At 41.9% G+C, this 20,344-nt stretch overlaps 1 protein-coding gene across 3 annotated transcripts in view; it reads right to left on the reverse strand.

Moving 5' to 3' along the window:
• DUSP16 (dual specificity phosphatase 16) overlaps positions 1–20,019 on the reverse strand; it is a 94,162-nt gene extending 74,143 nt beyond the window's left edge. Inside the window, exons 1-2 of one of the 3 annotated variants that reach the window (XM_036909577.2) lie at positions 19,760–20,019; positions 4,748–4,961 (exon numbers count right to left, since the gene is read on the reverse strand). The gene's annotated coding sequence lies outside the window, so the exon portion shown is untranslated. Of the gene's footprint in view, positions 1–3,628; positions 4,490–4,747; positions 4,962–19,759 lie in introns of those variants that run through there. The other 2 variants (XM_057491671.1, XM_057491672.1) reach the window with 2 other exon arrangements.
• Between the last annotated feature and the right edge of the window lie 325 nt (positions 20,020–20,344).

The following is a 20,344-nucleotide window of genomic DNA, read 5'->3' on the forward strand; positions in this document are numbered from 1 at the left end:
TGAATCACAATCCTAGGTAAACCAGAAACGATGATGTTAACCGCACTGTAAAAACATGAGATTCTTAGCAAATGGCAGCAAAATAATTGAAGATAAATTAATGAGTTACAAACCCAAAGTTTGCGTGTTTCAATCTAAAAAACATTATTATGTAGGTTTCTTGAAAATTTTGTTAAAGATGAAGTCAGTGTATAGGCTTCTAGTCAAATTGGTTTGGACTGCAAATAAATATTAAAAAGTTACTCTATGAATATTATTCATCAGGATATCATAGGCAAATAGATTACACCCAGAATAAGTGAGACTCTAGCACTCTATAGTTTCTTGTCGCTGATCATTATCTTCACAAGGCATCAGTATTTGACATCAGATTTCCATGTAGTGTTTACTTGTTTAATGTCCCATCTTCTCCCACTAGAATGTAAGTTCCATAAGAGCAAAACCTTATTTTCTACTGTATGCCCTATTCCTAGGACAGTGTCTAGCACATAACAGAGGATCCAAATAAATTTGCTGAATGAAGACATAGATGGTCTGTTCCCACCTGCCCCACCTGCCTCACTTCCTTTCCTCCACCCACAAGTTAAACAGCCTTTAAATACGGGGTCAAATTCTATTATCTCTATGAATGCTACCTCCTGGAACGCTCCAATCTCTTTCTCCTTTATACCATGAATTTGTCACTTGTTTATCTTTGCATATGTACATACCTCCCTTAGAATTCTTATAATCTTTCTCTGTTAATTAAGGGCATGGACCCATGTATATCCACTACATGTAAATAGTACACCGTTAATAAATATTTTGCTTGATTTATATCTGCAGTTAATCCAGAAATCAATTTATCTAATAGTTACAATTTTTTATCATCTAGTTACAACTCTTTATCATCTGTCCCTGCCATGCCAACAACTCAGTTGAGATTGCAGTGGGTTCCCCTCTATTTTAAATTTATCTTTGGCATTTTCAAGTTTTACATTCTCATATAACTTATGCTCATAATTTATCCATCCCACTCCCTCAAATCAAATTTTTATGTAATAAAAAAATCTTGTGATTTTTTTGGTGGTACCTATAAATGAGGTATCTAATCCCTGTCAAGAAGGTGAAATTTCATTACCTTCTTGCTGAGGTAGTGGAGGGTATGTTTTCCCTTTATGCCTTGTTCCTTTCCTGCCAAGATGTATCCCATTTCCTGTACTAATCATACCCCTGGCAAGCTTTCATCATTTCTTTGTACCTGTCCTTGGTAATCTGCCTTAGATTCTTCTTTTTAAACCACTCCTGTTTTCTCCAGTCATTGATTTTATTAAATTTGGAGCCCCCTTTCTCAGTCAGTGTATGAGAATGGCCTCTTCGTAAAGCCTGAGTCAGGCTCTTTAAATCCAGCCAACCTTCAGGAACCTCACGCCTTCACATAGCCAATCCTTGATCATCTGGGCTAATGAAGTGTACAAAAATATCAGATGATCCATGACACAAGAAAATTAAAAAAAAAAAGACATTTAGCTTTGGAATAAATATATGTGGCTTTGGGCAAAATTTACTTTCTTAATTATGTTTCTGCTTAAGCCAACATTAGTAATATTTTCTTTTATGATGGTGGATATCTCTCAGCTTTACATTTTGATATAGTTAATTTTTTAAAAAGCTAATCAAGCATCAACTGTGGTTTTTCCTAAGAAGCCTTTTTAACTAGTTTTTTTTAATCTGTTGAAATCCGTCATAAAATCTGGTTTCTGTTTCCCCCGATTTATTTCCTCCCTTTCCTAGGGATTCTGATCCAAATCAGCTTACCCAAAATTAATTTACTTCTTCAGTTTAAAATACCATTTGCTTGAGGACACAAAGCATCTAAAAAACATTAAACATCCAGTGAAAATTTTAGTCCAAATAACACAGGATAGAAAAACTCCACTTTTTAAAAAGATACTCCAGGAAAAGTTGGGTTTCTAGTATAAATTACACTGGCAAGCCTAGCAAATTATATTTAGTAGAATATTGTGACTGGTGTCAAAATAAAAAAACATTAATATTTGGCCAGCTATATAAATCAGCTTCATTAATATATAATCCCATAGACCAAAAACACTATGAGATTACATTCCCAATACAGGCACTTATAGAAAATAGCATCAAAACAAACTCAAACAACAAACCCTGGCTCTCTCCTGACCCCAGCCTAAACTCTGCACCCATCTCAGACCTGAGCTCAGCCTCACCTCCACAAAGGAGTTTTAAATGTATGAAGAAAAGAAACAGAACTGGGTTAACAGAATCTCCCTCTTGTGCCCCATTTCCAGTTACTGGCAATAATCTTTTGACCACAGAGACCTCTAATCTTCAATTTTACGTGACTATTTTACTTTATAGATACTCAATTATTTAACATCTGAATGTAGGTTTAGAGCGCGTGAACAGAATTTTTTTCCATACGCTGTTCACCATATATTACCATTAGAATTAAGAATACTCATTTTTAATTTTTACCCATTTGGAACTTATTGATAAGTACAAATCATTATACCTACAAACCAACTTTTAGGCTGGTGTTATTTAGCCCAAATTTTTACATGGTAAATGTTAACCAAAAAAAGAAAAACCTTTTTTTTAACAGCAACCTTCCAGTTATCAAACTCAGTAAACACACACACACACACACACACACACACACACACACAAAAGGTCACAGTGCCCAGTCACATTTCGACTAAAATACCTGTGCAAAACCAAAAATTCTTAATTTTCAATTTACTTTTCCAGGTTGCTGCCTTCACCAAACACAGAACTCCCCAAGTCTCAATTATGGCCTCCAAGCTGTGTATCCACCCAAACACGTGATTCGCAAGGAAAAATAAATACTTAAAAGGTAACTAACTCCATGGGTAAGATTATTTTTTTCTTTTAAAAATTTCCCTTAATTAAAAAAAATCTCTTTTCTTGATGAAGTTCAAAAGAGTATAAATCCTTCGTGGAAACCAGCCCCACAAAATGAGTGGCATAAAGAGGCAATTTTCTAATTCCCCAAATTGTAGTCATCAGGTCTTTCTTGATGGTAGATTTCACACACACACACACACACACACACACACACACACACACACACACACACACCCCATCAGGTCTTTCTTGATGGTACACACACACACACACACACACACACACACACACACACACCCCATCAGGTCTTTCTTGATGGTACACACACACACACACACACACACACACACACACACACACACACACACACACACACACACACACACACACACACACACACACACACACACACACACACACACACACACACACACACACCCATCAGGTCTTTCTTGATGGTAGATTTCACACACACACACACACCATCAGGTCTTTCTTGATGGTAGATTTCACACACACACACACACACACACACACACACACACACACCATCAGGTCTTTCTTGATGGTAGATTTCACACACACACACACACACACACACCATCAGGTCTTTCTTGATGGTAGATTTCACACACACACACACACACACACACACACACACACACACACCATCAGGTCTTTCTTGATGGTAGATTTCACACACACACACACACACACACACACACACACACACACACACGAAACATACCTGGTCATTTTCTAAACAGGTTTGTTAGGTTTGGTTCACTTGTAAGAGCAGAATATTTACTTATGATCTTTTAAAGCAGAGGTGGCAGCCGGAGCACCGAGTAAATAAAAACTTCAGAGAGTTTTAAAAACCCTGCAACTTAACTCACTTCCCCATGATTCAAGGGGACGGCACAGCAAACCCCAGGGCAAATGAGATTATGCAACAGGTTCTTCCTCTGCACTTTATCACAAGCTGGTTAGAGGTGTGCTTTCTCCAAACAGACACCCAAGACTTGAAGACCTTTGCAGCTGACGTTCAATAAACTGCTTCAGAGTTCTACAGTGCCCATTCATTTTCAGACCTGCTTGTATTTTCTCAAGTTAATTATCGGGTTAGTTTTGTTTTTTTGTGTTTTTGCGGGGGTTTGGGAGTATAAACCCAGCATCTGAAAACCAGTTTTGCATAAATATTTTCCTCCCTGGTGTTTTATTACATGAAACTGCACCTGATAAACAGACCCTCGGTTGTCTCCGTGGGCTTATTTCTCATGTTTTACTCTCGTGTAAATAAAGAAGTCACTGGCGCACCGGACCCCGGTCCTCCCCCAACCCCCACCAACACCAAGACTCGGGCCCCGGAATGAAAATTGAGTTTCTGGCTGGCTGGTTGGTTTGGCTGAAGAAAGCACGACCGTCACCACCCAGGTGGCCTCGCGGCTTACACCGCAGGCGAATTTGGGATAATGGGAACCGTCAGGCCGGGGCCCCACTTGGCAGGAGTGTTGTGTAACAGTCGCGCCTGGAAGTGAGCAGCCTCGCCCGCGAAGGCACCGCGTCCGCCGCCGCCGGCTCCTCGCCGCGGACCCGGCCGCCCGGACCGAGACCCAGCGCCCGGCCGCCCGCCCCCTGCCCGCTCGGGCCGGCCCCCAGCAAGGCCTCCACCCCCGCTCCCGCCGCTGGTGCGGCCCCGGGCCGCGGCCGCCCCCACCCCGCCTTTCGAAAAGGCGGCCGGGGAGCCGGGAAGGCAGAGCCCGCGGGGCGAGCGCGCGGGGCGGCGTCCATGCGGCCGGCGCGGCGGGCGCCGCGAGCCCCGCACCCTCCCGCCCGCAGTCCGCGCGGCCGGCCGGAGGCCACTTACTTTGGAGGCCGTCGACCTCCCGACTCCCTCCGGGGGAAGCGAACGTTGTCAAGGCGCCTCCCTCGCGCCCCGCTCGCCGCGCGGACTTGCGAGGCGCCGCCGCGGGGCCGGGAGGGCGGCTGCGCTGCCGCTCGCGTCCGTCCCGTCGCGCTCTCCGCCGCTTCTTCTTTTCACTATATTATCTTCTCCTCGGAGGGGGGCTGAGGGCGGGAGGCTGAGGGGGAGAGGAGACGTTTGCAACTTTTCTTCGCTCTTTCTCTTCCACCCCCCCGCCCCAATCGGCCTTGAAAAAACAATGTTGAAAGGGGTGAAGAACTCGGGGAGGTGAAGGGGGGGGCGTGGGGAAAGCGGAGGGGGGGGGGAGAGGTAATAATAATCGCTTAGAAACTGGTTTAAGCCCCCCACACAGGGATGCACAGAAAGAGGGGGAAGAAGGGGGGTGGGGTGGGGGGTTGGGGGGAAAGAGAAAGAGTCGCTGGTCAGGAAACTTCAAGCGCGGATGAGGTCATTGGTTTAAAAATAAAGAGATGGCGTCACTTGAAACCAATCCCAGTGAATGAACTCAGCGGAGCCCCGGGGAAAGGAGGAGACAGGCGAGGGCAGGGCGGTGGGCGCCGGGCGGGGCCGCGCGCCCGCCCGCCCATCCCGCGGCCGCCCGAACCCGGAGCGCGGCCCCGCGCCCCGTTCGGCCGCTCGGGGAGGGGTCGGGTCACGCTCGGTTCCGGAGTTCGGAGACTCTGAGGTAGGTTCTGCGGGCGCCCGCTGGGAGGAGCCGAGGCTGCCCGCGGAGGAGACCCCGTGGCCTCCTCCTTCCGCGCCCGCCCGCCCGCGCGCCCGGCGCCCGGCGCCCCTCGGCCTCCCGGCCCCGGCCGCGCGCCCTCAGCGCTGCGCCCCAGCAGGTATTTAAGGGCCTCCCCCCCGCTGAATCGCAGAGCCTTTTTCTCCCTGTTGGGCTGCTTCCAGCTGCCTCACCAGCGTGAAGAAACGCAAACAATGATGTGAGAGAATTACCATCCCTCTTTAAAAAGTCTGACGAATTCAAAATGCAGGGCACAGCTATATCTCCTAAGAAAGAGAAGGTGCAGGTACTTTAAGAAAAGCCACACCGGTGTCGGACATGCTGCGATCTGTCGCTGGAAACCCTCACGTGAATGTTCCAAACATTATCTTACTTTGCTTCTATGTACTTATACTTATTTATACATACAAATGTAATGAGTATGAACACCCTGAAGTTCTCTTTAAAAATGTTTTCTGCATGGGGCTGCTACAATCGTCTTTAAATCTGACCCGACGTTCACTGCCTGGTGAGAGGTTCAAAACCCCGTTGATTGAACTCCGTAGAGTTAGTGCATTTTTTATTTGGATTAATGAAAATAGCTCCGTTTTGAGACTACATTACATGCTTTGGAAATCTAGAGACCTGAAGTGGTGACAAACCAGGACTTGGAATCCCTGAATAGGACAATCGGAGCTTTATTCTAGCGTTCTTTGAGTATTTGAGCATGAAGCTGCTTCTACTGAGAAGTACTCACGTGAATATCACATAACAAAGATGTGATTAATGACGGAAAAGCACCCTGCAAGTGGACTGCCCCATAAGCCAGAATTTATGTGGAGGAATAACCCAGCTCCTCAAATATTCCATTTGCAATGTACTAGATTTGGGACATTTCCCTAAAGGCATCTTTGTCGTGGAATGTCCTTTTGGACATTGCTGGAGGGACTTTTTTTTAATTGGCAAAAGACCTGAGAAAGTTTGCGGCAGGTTAGTAAAATAAAGTAATCTCCATACACCTTTTCTGTCTTTAAATCCTGCAACTAAATTCCATTCGTTATTATTGATAATCATTTAAGGTTGGCATTGGGGTAAACCTCTGGGAACTTCTGGTCCATCTTTTAGAGAAGGTAAGGGAGCCCAGATGGAGATGGGAGAGCGCCCGCTCTTCAGGTAGTCAATGAAGCTTGAAGGCCACTGATGCAGAACCCACATTCTGCCTCTGACCTCTTTAACACTTCTGCTGATGGGAAGTAATCTCTCCCGCGGCTCCCTGTCCTCTGGTGGCCAGGAGATGTTACTGCAGCTTAAATGGCAATACCTGTACTCTTCAAGTAAACGTCTCAAAATCTTTTCACAGGAGATCTGCTTTTTTGGGAACAGTTTCCAAGGGGTAGTTGGAAAGGATATGCAACTCAAAACTGCTTAGTTGCAGGAGTTGGTATTTGGGAGAAGAAAGGAAAAGAGAGAACCCTTGTCCTAGAGATGGATAGCAGGGATCTTGCCTGGATGAAAGACTGCATGAGAATATGAATACCCTTTACATTCTGCAGCTCCAGTAGCCTTACTTTAACTCTCCCCTTTCTTCACTTATACAATTACATTGGAGTGACTTCCATGTATGTGGTGCCATGATAGCTATTATGGGAGCCTCCCCAGTGTATATCATCTAATTGGTGAAATAGGACATAGATTACAACTAATTAAAAACTTATGTAATGATTGAGTGGCACACACTATTGGTTAAAAGAGTCCAGCAGAGGAAAGGAGCCATGTAGGCTGGGGTTGCCAGGGAAGGCATCTTCTGAAGAGCTTTGACCTCACCCTTAAAGGATAATTAAGATTTAATTTGGGCTCAGTGGAGGGACTATGCCAGAGGGGAAATGGCTTGAGCAAAGACCTGAAGGTAGAATGAATATGGTGTGTTCAGGTGAGGGACAAGTAGGCCCTTCTAATAGTAGTAGAGATTGGAATGTAGCAATTAAGAATTAGACTGAATTTAAGAGATCCATAAGTGCATTATGGAGGTACTTGAATGTTAGGATAAAAAGCTTGTTATTATTCCAGCAGGTTAACATTGAACAAGTTCACTTCACTAAAGAGTACATTGCTCCTTATTTACTAAAAGAGCATCTATATATGCTAACAGTAAACATGTGGGAACAAAAACACAATACCATTTACAGTTGCTCCAAAGAGTATGAAGTATTTAGGTATAAGTCTAAAACCATGTACAGGATCTGTGTGCTAAAATTTATGAAGTGCTGATGAAAGAAATTAAAGGAGACCTAAATAACTGGAGTGGCCTACTATATTCACAGATTGGAAGAACCAATATAGTAAACACATCAATTTTTCCCAAACTGAATAGAATTAACACAGTTCCTATCAAAATCCCAGCAAGGTGTTTTGTAAGCTTAACCTAAAACTGCTTCCAGCATGTTTAAAGGGGGGATGAGTGAGTGATTGATTCCCCAAAAGCAGACAGAGATCTCATATACTTAGGGCACCAGCAAAGCCAGGGCACCAAGGTATTATGATCAGATAACCTAGAAAATCTACTTTCAATAACCTAGAAAATCTGTTTTCATTTCAGTACATGTAGGTACACAGTTTGTATTGTTTTTACTTAGAGTTAAATATGGGGGTGGAGCACCAAATCTTTAGTGCTTAGACCCTCTTAAGGTTTTAATCCATCCCTGGCTGAAGTTTAATCATTCATTCAGCTATTGGTAATTGAGTGCCTACTACCAGTACGTGCCAGGCACTGTGTTTGGCTCTGGGAATACACTCACAAATAAGAGGCACGGCCCTGTTCCTCTTAGAACGAACCATTCTAGAAGGGAGAGAAGAAGGTAAGCAAACAAAAAAAACAATGGCCAGGATTGTGACAGGATCAACCAAACGAAAAAAACAAGGTGATGTGATGGCAAATGATTGAGGGTAGGGGATAAGGTAGTTAGGGAAGGCATTCATTAGGAGGGGACATTTGAACTGAGGCCTGCAGGATGGCACCCCAGGAAGTGGTCTGGGCAGAGTAAACATCACTCTGAAACTCTTCAGCAAAAACAGAGTGAATTGTAGAGAGCTGACCTGTTGCCAGAGCAAAAGGGAAGCCAGTGGGGCTCAAAAATATAAAATGAGAGCTGACAGGAGCCAGGCTATGTAGGGCTGTTTAATGCATGGTAAGAAGTTTGCATTGTATCCTAAAAGATTTAAGCAGATCAGTACATGATCTGATTTAGGTATAAGTAAGCATAATAGTTTAGTTTTGGAAAAAATTTTAATAATCTATAAATATCTATTTTAGCACCCCCCTTTTCCAATAGGAAGAAAAGCACTCTTGATAATTTAGTTAAGCTCCAGGGATCCCTTTAATGTCCCCAAATCAAGTGTTCTCAGCCTAGGATTCCTGGATTCCTATTGAGTAAATGGATGGGCTTAATTTGTGCGATAAGCTTATGTATATTTTTCTATGAATGAGTCCCTAGCTTTTAATAGATTTTCAAAGGATTTTATTACACATGCACAAACTGAGTAAGACCTACTTTACATTTAAGTCTTGGCTATGCTTTTTTTTGGACAGTAGTTACTGCTATAGTCCTAGGGCTCATGGTGCCACAGAAATGAATCACAGCTCTGGAAAAGACATGAATTCTGCCTGAAAGAGGTGACACTGTGTTGGATGAGAGCAGCATTTACAGCAAAGTAATAGGGAATGTGCCAAGAGTTTGATTCTGAAGAAGTTCATGGAAGAAAAATCTTGCCTGTGTAATGTGGCTAGAAGATACCTAAGATATTGTGTGGAACCATCCCACTCACCTTAAGGATGGAAGGATGTTTAAGGGGAAGGCAGTATCCGGGATGAGTCCTAGGCTGCTTACATAGTCATATAAGAAAGTGAAGGTCTAAATTAATGACTCTATAACATCCTATTACACTGATAGACAGTGACCACATTAGAGGGGGTGAGGACTTGACAGTATGGGTAAATGTTGAAACCACATTGTTGTTTATGTGAAACCATCATAAGACTGTATATCAATGATACTTTCATTTTAAAAAGTGAAGGTCTAGAGAGGTTAAGTGACTTACTCAAGGATGCACAGCTAGTTCAGGACTAAAGACTAAACTAGTACAAGAAACAGTTCTGCCGACTCTCAGTACAGCACTCTGTACACCTCACCTAACAGTTTACAAAGAAACGACCAAATATAGTGCCCAAAAGTCTGTTAGGAATTGTGTTCACTTTCATTAAATTAATTCATGATCATTCCTAAGGAAATGGAAGGAAAAAGAGAGATAAAGGGGTTCAAAAATGTATAAAATCCCAGCTCTGAAAGATGAAAAAAACTCACTGTCAGGTAAAGATATACAACCAAGAAATAATAAATAGCAATAATGCTCTGTACTATCAGTGTATATCTGGCCTTTCTCTAGCAGATATATATATCAACAAATTATAAAAACTAGAGATTTTTCACTTATCAGTTTGGCCAAGTTTTTAAAATGGGTAATTCGAGGATTAGGTCAGGAGTGTGGAGAAACAGGCCCTCTCCTTACCACTGGTGCAAGCATAAACTGGTGTGACGATTCTGCAGGTACTTTAGCAATGTTTTCGAAAGTCTTTAAAAATGCATACCCAGCAATTCCACTTTAAGAATTTGTCTTAAGGAAATGGTAGTACTTTTTCCAAAGACATACAAATAAGGACGTTAATCATAATTTAAAGTAACAGCTAATATTTATTGAAAATTACTTCATTTAATCCTTGCAACTATTATTGCTTCCATTTTACAGGTAACTTGCTCAAGATCATTCAGTAAATGGAAGAGCTGGGATCTGGATAACATGCCCTATCCACTAAACAGAATCAAGATCACAGGGGCCTCCTATGCTATGCCAAAGGGCTCAGACTTTATTCAAGGTGGGCAATGGGGGAACCCCGTAGAGCCTTTAAGCAGGAGAAGTGACAGTTTTAGATTTGCATTTTGCTATGTATAGAATGGTTTGGTAGGGAAGACATAAAGCAAGATAGGAGACACTTGTACAAGTTAGAGAATTAAATGTCAGTGGAGAAAAGAGAGATTCAAGAGATATTTAAGGATGGAATCAAACTGACCAGGGAGATCTGAGCTGTTTAAGGGGGAAGGCGGTATCCAGGATGAGTCCTGGACTGCTTACGTAGGCAGATAGGTGGGTGGTGGTGCTGCTTCTTAAACTATGAGGGGAAAGGTAAGAAGTTGAGTTTTAAGCATGTTGAGTTCAGGGTGCCTACAGAACTTCAAGAGAAACTAACTGTTGCATGTATGGGTCTGAAGCTCAGAGGCTGTGTCTGGGCAGGAGATAAAGATTTGGGATTCGTGGCCATGTTTTGTTGCAGTTATGGCCAGTGGATATGATCACACAGGGAGAGTAAGAGGAAAAAGGTATTCAAGGGAATACAGATATTTAAGGAAGAGGCTGTCCAAAAGAAGCTTATAGGAAGGCTGACAGAAAAATCAAAAAGCACTGGACATAGTTATTACAGAAAGCCTAGAAGAGAGTTTCAACCAGGCAGAGAGTGTTTCCAGGGGCTTAATGCTCTGAGAAGCTACATAAGGTAAGGACTGAAAAGTCTTTGATTTAGCAATACAGTGGCCATGGAGAGGGTGGTTTCACAGAAGACAACTTGGAGAGGCAAGATTACGGTGGGTTAAAAAGGGAATGAGATGAAAGAAAATGGAAACAGTGGAACAGAAACTACTCTTTCCAGAAGCTTGACTGTTAAGAGGAGAAAAAAAAGGGGGGTAATACCTAGCTTCAGACAAAGATCTTAATGACCTAATAACCAGACTGTGTGTTTTGCTTGATCAAATAATTCATAACAAACAGGTATTATAGAAGTACCTGAGAAATGAAATTTTCTCAGTTGCAATCAGGAAAGTTGCAGATAGACTTGCTCTCTACAGCCCAAACTTTATTTTCAGTATTATGTAAACATACATTTGGGGTTTTTGTCAAGATTATTTTGACAAGTGTTTGAATACAAGTGTGGCATAAAATATTATGAATAAAAGTATTATCATTTCTAATACCAGATATATTTATCTTTCAAAAGTCTGAAAAATTATTTTATAACCAGGAAAAAAATGATGGTGGTAGGAGGGGGCAAGTCATAAATATAAAGGACTCAAAAATATTTGTGAATTTTGCTTTTTTTCATTTTACCCTAAAGGAAAATAGCTGGAATGAATATCCTTTTCTCTCTGATGTAAAGAATATGGATTGGGGGGGAGTGTTGTTGAAGGCCAGTGATTTTTTTAAGATGCTTTTTTTATTTTCCAAGAAAATATGGCTCTCCGTGTGTTCAGTTCTAAAATTTGCAGTGACTTTCTAGACTAACAATAACAACATTCGATAACAACATCCACGTTTTTAAATGTAAATATTTATCTTTAGGAATGTCTTTAGCCAGTAACTGAACCTCTTACTCAATGCTGGTTAAGCAGCAAGTAAGCTTTTCTGATCAAGTAGCAAAATACAGTTTTTGATTAAAAAGTGCTTTATAACTTTGTGTAAATCCAGCTTTTTAATGTATTGAGAAAAACGTCTAGTCCTCTTTTAGGAATAGCTCAAATCACTACCATAAAGAAACTAGAAATTAAATGGAGTTTGAAAATAAACTAATATTACCATATTAAATAATGTAACAATCAGCTCTTTTGTACAAGGCATGTACTGGGTTTTTAACTCATAACAACCCTAAAAGTTAGGTATTTTAACTATCTTTTCTATTTTTCAGTGAAGGAAATTGAGGCTCAGAAAGGTTAAGAAATTAGTGCAAAGATAAATAGCTAGGAAATTGCAAGCGAGAAATCAAACCCAAGTTTGAGAGTGTTCTATTAAGAAAATGAACAATAATATAAAAAATAAGTAGTTTAATATTATAAGCAATGCCACTATCTAAGAATGCACTTCTGTGATTAGTCACACTTAGATATGTGCTACAAAACTTGGAAAACATGATAAGTCACCAAGCTGGGGAACAGCGTCAGTCAGCTACAAATTCCAGCTCTGCCACATACTGGCTGTGTGACTTGAGGGAAACTTAGTCTCCTTATCTGTAAATAAGATAGGCAATACCAACCATCCAGGGCTGCTATGAGGGTCCAATGAATACCAAAGGAAGCCCCAAATATAGTACAGAGCCCACATGGTAAACACTCACCACAGATGATTCCCTCCTTTTTAGGAAAGGCTGTATGTAGAACTGACTTAGATCTTGAACAATAGATTAAATTGGAATATTAAAAGAGAATGGGGAAGCCCATTCCAGGAAGAGAAAACACACAGTTGGAGACACAGCAGGGAAAAGGTATTTAAAATGGTTTAACTGAAGCAGAACATTTGTATTGAATAGTATATAATAAGCCTGGAAAGCAGTTTGGGGCCAGATTACATAGGGCCTCAGCCAAAGAATTTAGCTTTTACAGTGTAAGTAGCAGGGAATGATGGAAAATTTGGTTCCCTTTTTAAATGCTTTACTGCCCTTATTTTCTATTATAAAGTAGTGCCTATGCAATGCTAAAAGTCTGTAAATTACAGAAGAGTGTAAACTGAAAAGAAGAAAATGCAAATCATCTTACCTTGGGAAGGAGATAAAAAAATTTTAATATTATGTCCTTTGGTGGTATTTTGATTCACTTTTTCTTTTACCATGTACATTTGTTATTTTAATATGAATAATGGAGTTTATGAATACACAGAAAACAACAAGCACATTAATATAATTTTTTTAATGTAAAAGTTGGCCTCTAAAACATGAAATTTCATGTTTGGGATAGCCAGAAGATCAGTGAGAGAGCTCCCACTCTGGAATAAATGAAGTTGAAGCTCCATTTATAGGATACAATGTTTGCTTAACTTTATTATGTATCTTGTCCTATAATTTCAACCTTTAGTGATAACTCTTTTCCTTTTAATTTTAATATAATGAAGCTATTTAATTTCTCAAAAAAATATTGCTGTTTTCACACTAAGGATATCCACAAGGGACATTGGGTATATTTTCTCCAGCTTAAAGGGATGAACTTGCAAATGGTTGGGAAAAAAATGGGATTTGAGGTGGCTTAGTCTGACCAAAGGAAGATTTAAGGAAGGAGATCATAGAACAAGAGAGACCACAATGGGCACTGGCAACAATTCATGCGTAAGTCAAAAAGGGCCACAACTGGTCCAGTGGCAGTGGATGTGGCAAGAAAGCAACCAGTGCAGCAAACAGTACAATGGGAGAATTGAGAGGACTTGGTGATTCATGAGCCGTGGAGGGTAAGGGAGATGAGTAATGAAAGATGATGCTAAGGTGTCACCATTGGCAATTTACGTAGGCTTCAATTTCCTCATCTATACACTGGGCTAATAATTGTATCTGTCTCAAAGTGCTCTTGGGTGGATTAAAGTGGATGATGTCTACAACGCTTAGCATGATAACTGGAATGTATTTTCAGTAAGTGTTAGCTGTTATTATTTTTATAGCTGTTGAATCTAGATGACTGGATTAATAAGGAAATTCTTAAAAGCAGTAGTTAAGGTGGAGGTCTGATGAGGTGGGGGAAGTAGAGGTTGAGCTACATTTTAGACATGTCAGATTTAGGCTTTGGGTGAATAGTAAACTTAAAATGTTCATCAAGAAGCCACCACTAGCCAGTGACATTTTTGACAATAAGGATGTTCTAGGAAGATTCCATATTCATGAGAAACAGATACATAGAGAGTAGATACCCACTGCAAAGTATTACCTGCACCTCTCCCTAAAACTTCCACTTCTTAGTAGAAATTACCCTAAGGAACAATCTCTACAAGTGTTGACTTCCAAGGTGAATGACCTTCCAGGCAGGACAAATGTCAAAGCAGTGACAACCTAGGCTATGGAACCAGATCTGTTTGATTCTCCATTCTCCCACTTAACTATTGTCTGATTTGTGGAAAATTAACTCTCTAAGCTTCTGTTTTCTTGCTTACAAAATGGAATAATAAAAATGTCCACCTCATAGGGTTGATGGGAGGATTAAATGAGACTATTTAAATAAAGCCCTTTATAAATGTAAGATGTGATATATATATACCAAGTGTGGCTACTAATACTGTCTCTCCTGGAGGTTATGAGTTACATTTATATTTCTTCTCTGTCCCTTACGATGCCAAACATGAGAAGCACTCTACCAACTGCTAATCACTTGCTCCCTTGACATTGACCTTCAGCCTCTCCCTATGTCTCAGTCCCTTTGGGGATTTCATTGTGTGAAATCTCATCAGGCCAGGCAGCATCTCTGGGGCAAGATGGTCTGTCAGTCTTTGTTTAACAGACCTTCTGGATTGGTTTTCTTTTGCTGCTGTAAACAAATTGCCAGAAACTCAGTGGCTGAAAACAACATAAATTTATTATAGTTCTGGGATTCAGAATTGTGCTACAAAACTTGGAAAACATGAGAGGTCACCAAGGTATATCTACGTGGCAAAGGGGTGCCACAGCCCCTTCTCCCACCTTCAAAGCCAATGACAGTGGGTCGAGTCCTCACCTCACCAACCCTCTCTCTGGTTCTCCTCTGCGGCTTTCTTCCACTTTAAAGGACCCTTATGATTACATCAGGCACACCTGGATAATCCAGGGTAATCCTTCTTTGTTAAGGTCTGCTCATTAACAACTTTGATTCCTCTTGCAACTTTGACACCCCTTTGCCATGTAGCCTAATGTTCACACCTTCCACAAAGAAAACTTCAGGGAGGTTTGCCCCTGTGTTTTCTGTCTGCCTTTGTCCCAGGACCTAACATCCCAGTCACCAAGCGATGAACCACCAATCACAACTTGATAATTGGAATAATCACAGTTAGGAGGTATGTCATGCTAAGATTTTTCTTCTGGTCTAATCCTGATTCTGCTCCCTGCTTTAAGATTTCTTTGCACCCAAACGCAATGAATATTAACTAAAAATTTTCAAGGAAGTAATGAATCTTGTAAATCTTCTCCAGCATGGAAAGAAAGGTTTATCATGGAGCACCAATTCTTTTAAGTGATCTGAATGTCCATTTTATTTCTGAGACTGAATTCCCCCCCAACCAAATCCCCCATGATCATTACCAATTCATTACTTCTTTCTTTTAACAGAACCTCAATGGCAGTGTTTTCATTTTAGCCCCAACTAATGACTGATGGACAGCAGAATATGTCTTAAGAAAGACAGGTGAAAAATATCAGGTTGCAAGGCAAAGCATGTAAATATAACAGAGACTGGAACTTTTTTAAGGGGTAAAAGGCCATCAGTACTATTTTAGGAGTACCAGGAGTTCAAAGACTGTAGTTGGAAATGGTAAGACCTAAGTGCCTCTGAATTTCACTCTGAAATTCAGTATTCCTGTCTTTCAAATTCTTTTATCTCTGAGGCATATAAATACACTCAAAATAAATTGGTCCAAATTCCCAGTGAAAGTAATTTAAAAAGTCTTACATGGTTGGTCCTAATTTTCTAGTGGGTAGGAGGCCAGCTTTAATAAGTGATTGCAAGAATATTTAGCTTAGGAAAAATGAGAAAAGCTAGCATTAAATTGTCTTATGATTTGGGGCAGGACACAAGAGAAGGAAAGGAGAGCCAACAAATACTAAGCATCTCCTAATGCCAAGTGCTTTGTTTGCATGCATTATCTCATGTAATTCTCACAACAGTCACAGTAGGTGGACACTGTTAGACCCATTTAAAGATGGGGGACATTGAGGCTCCAAGATGTGGAGAGACACTCGCACAATCAGACGGCTAGAAATGGCAACACTGGGCTTCAGGTCCACCTTATCTGCCTCCAAAGCCCTTACACATCCTCTGTCCACCCTCAGCAGCTCTTCCCTGAGCTCCAGCTCCTCATCTACAAAATAAGGGTGTTGAGTCGGACAATCTCTGATGCCCCTCACAGCTCTCACTGCGTGGCCTTCATGGTTGGGAGGGGAAAGGGGAAACAAGAAGGGGTCTCAGGCACTGGGCAGAACCCCCTCCTCTCCTAAGTGGAAAAGCTCTGGGACCGTGTGACCTCCCTATACTGTCTCCACACCCTGTCCCATGAAAGGAGGCTGTCGCTGCTCACCCCACAAATGATAATGGGACTGCCAATGTCCACCTCTTTAAAAAAGAAGCAAGTCTGCTAATTCTCCTTTGTGGAGCCACTTATATGAATTTACGTTTCCAAAGTCAAACGTTTCATCAACATTCATTGTTGAGAATCTTATTGTGCCCAAAGCTGAGTAAATTTTATTGAGAGGCTCTACAGGGGACAGCAAAAAAGTATGAGATGGTCTGTATTCTCAAGAATTACAACTAGCTGGGGGAACACAACCCATAAAGCAAATTTTAGAAGACAGTGTGTAATGCAGGACTGAACTGAACTGTGAAGCCTCGACGGCACGGACTGCAGGAGTCCAGAGATGGAAGATAACACAGGCTGCAGTATGCAGAGAAGGCTCTGTGAGAACAGGACAAAGACAACATTCTTTACCCTGCATTCGGGACTAGTCTTTCTTGGCCCTCTCAGTAATTGCAAAATCCTGGTGTGAACCTTTCACATAGTTCCAACATTCTCAGCTTTGGAGGCTGCACTGGTGTCCTTCATATCACGTCATCTGAATGCCACTTCATCTTTATTGGCACATAGGGGAGGGACAAAACCCGAGAGGTATGCAAACACCGTCATGGATATTTGCTTCAAGCCATGGGAAGTTTCACACAAAACCAGTTTCTCAATAGAGCAGATGTTGTGTAAAGGTGTAAGATGCTTGAGAAACTAGTTAAAGGCAAAGAACAGAAAGTCTCAGCAAGAACCAGATTTGAACGGGGACACCTTCCTGTCTGTGTCAGCTATGGTCTGCCTCCAGTCCCTGGCCTGCGGAGACCCCCACGCTTCAGCGCTTCTCCAGTACGTTGGCCCAGAGGCCATAGGACCTTGTCCCTGTAGCAAGGACATTATCCTTATAACCCCTCAGCTGCCCACCCTCATGTGCCACTATTGACAAGAGACTGTAGGTCTGAAAAATTGTTTCAGAATTCTGGATCCTTCCTCACCATCAGACAACTAAGGATGTGTTCCTTCCTCCAAGTTCCACCCTAAGTATAATCTAAATGATTCCTAAAATGATCCCAAGAGATAGTCTGAGTTGGTAAGGCAGCCTAGTAGATTAAATATTCACTCTCTTACTATGAATTCTGAAACGATGCTAGACTGAGGAATATTTTCCAAATGAGTTGAAGACACAGAACAAGTACACAGGAAATAGTATTTAAGTGCATCGGATGCTAAATCCAGGTTAACTGGCTCACAAAAGTGAGCAACCGGAGAGGACAGAAGTAAGGAGGGGAAAAGTTTCCTGGAGGCAGGGTTTAAGCTAAACTTTAAAGAAAGCAAAGAATTTGATAGGCCGATTTGAGAAAATATTACATTCTAGAAAAGAGAACCACCATAACCAAAGGCAAGAAAAATGGAAGATGTATTCATGGAAAGCCAAGGCAGCCAGTCTGTTGGGAGGAAGGGTGGCACCAAAATGTACATAGCAACAATGAGTGTGCAGTGAGATCATGTGGGTAAGATGAATTCATTAACAAACGTAGCAAACATTTATTAAGTGCAGACTAGGTGTCAAGCACTGTAAAGGTCTCTTGCACATAATAATAATTTGCACCTATTAGAGCTTACAATGTGCCAGCCACCGTGTCAAGCACTTTTACATATATTATGCAATTTAATCATCACCACTGACCTGTGAAATACGCACTGCACCTCCATGTCAAAGATGAAAAAGATGAAGCCCGGAGAGGTTAAGGACTCCTTGCTCTGGGGCCACATAGTTACTGAGTGAAAGAGCCTGGATTTGAACCCAGGGAGTCAGCTCCAGTGTGGATTCTAAGCACAAACCTAACCTGCCCACACACATATTATCTCATTAAATCCTGGTAAAATCCCCTGTGACATAGGCATTATTATCCCCATTTTGCAGATGGGGATCCAAGGTTCCAGGAGTCAGTGAACTTCCCAAAGTAGTTCTGCTGAGTACAGAAGCAGTTCTACTAATTCCAAGCCCAAAAAATTTTCCATTGTAATATAGCTGCCTTGGAGAAGGATTGTCTAGAATGGGAGCAAGTTAGGGGAAACTTAACTGCCTGATAAGGGCAAGAAGCCATATGATAGGGGTCGGAAAGAACTTCAGGGTTGAGCAGACTTCATTGATTAACAAAGACCATTCTAGGTCTGGCATTGGCCTGGCACAGGAAATTGAATCCAGGAAAGATGATATTAAAGGTGGTAAGGACCTAGAAATGGGCATGAGGGGAGTGAAGGAAGGACAGAAACAATGATCAGTATTTGAAGGAAAATCTGGTTGATCGTAGGGACTGAATGGCTAAGGGCAATGAAAGGAGATGAAATCAAAGAGGACTTTGCTTCTTGTCTAAACAATTCTATGAACTTTTGACAGGGACTGACAGGTTATAAGAGCAGCTGGTTTGTAGTGGTTGTTTTTGGACAGGTTGCCATCTGCTTGGCAGGGTGTTAACTGAAACATGCCAGAGGAAGTGACCAGTAGGCAGGCAGAGATTTGGGATTGGAACTCAGGTAGAGAGCAGTAGCTGTCAATCATATCTGACAAATAAACTATGCGGGACCACTGAAGGGGCAGACAAGTTAGATGCCAAGGTAAATAAGTTTTCATAGTTAGAATGAGCCAGGAGTCAACAGAGAACAAAAATACAGCATAACAAAGCAGGCCCAAGGGCAAGCCACAGCTCTGGACAAGTTAATCAAGCCAAGGTAGAGATAAAATTAAAGGGACACAGCAGCAAATGGGACCTCACTTGCATAAAGGAGTACTGATCACTGAATATTTTCTGTACTGTTTCTGGTATTCTGGAATGTTCCCCTATTGAAGGAGTCAAACCAACTTAACAGATGGGGACCCTGCAATCTGACCCTGCAGAATAGTCAGGAATTTTGCTAGCAGGGAGTACAAGCTACGTAGGCATAGGGAGAGAACAGAAGTCATCAAAAAAGGCTTTTCCACTTAATTGTACACTTAAAAACGGTTACAATGGTAAAATTTATGTTACATATATTGTATCCCAGTAAAAAAAAAAAAGGAATGCCTCCTCTCCCAAGATATAAATAGTTATGGATCCCATAGAAATCTCCAAAAGCCCATCTCATTTGTTATCTCCTGGACTTACCCTTTTTGGTCTGAGATCTTGATTTCCTTGCCCAAGTTGGTGGCTGTGCTGCTGAGTTGATGAAGGTACGTATGAAGCCAGGGATGCCAGAGCTCCCAGACTCCGGTGTCCCTTCCAGTCTGGAAAGAGAATGGGACCGTCAGCTGTGGTCAATTTGCAGTGGGAACTCCTCTTCTGGCCCTTCTGCTATCCCTGGCCTTTTTCCAGAACATTGAGAACATGATCCATTGGCCATAGCCCCACCCTCTATGATCTCTTCTGCCTGACAGAATTAAGAAAGTGAGACAGCAGCTCAACCAATACCTGGGAGGGGTTTACCTGAGGCAGGAACCTGGGAGGCCCTTGATTTCAGTTCTGGCTTACTGCCCTTCAACACTTCCTTTCAAGGTTCTAAGGTACTTATTCTAACTGCCTTCACAGATATCACCTCCAAGCTTATATACAATTCCTCTCCTGCTTAGAATATAACCTGATCCTAGGTCAGGGGTTCTCCATAAAACAGGGCAGCCCACAGGGGCTCCTACATTCTTGGAAGTAGCAAGGTGGTGTTCCTCCTCAGGGGCCCAGGGTTGTTGAGTGACCTGC

This window comes from Manis pentadactyla, chromosome 14 (assembly GCF_030020395.1).
Source record: "Manis pentadactyla isolate mManPen7 chromosome 14, mManPen7.hap1, whole genome shotgun sequence".
NCBI lineage: Eukaryota > Metazoa > Chordata > Mammalia > Pholidota > Manidae > Manis > Manis pentadactyla.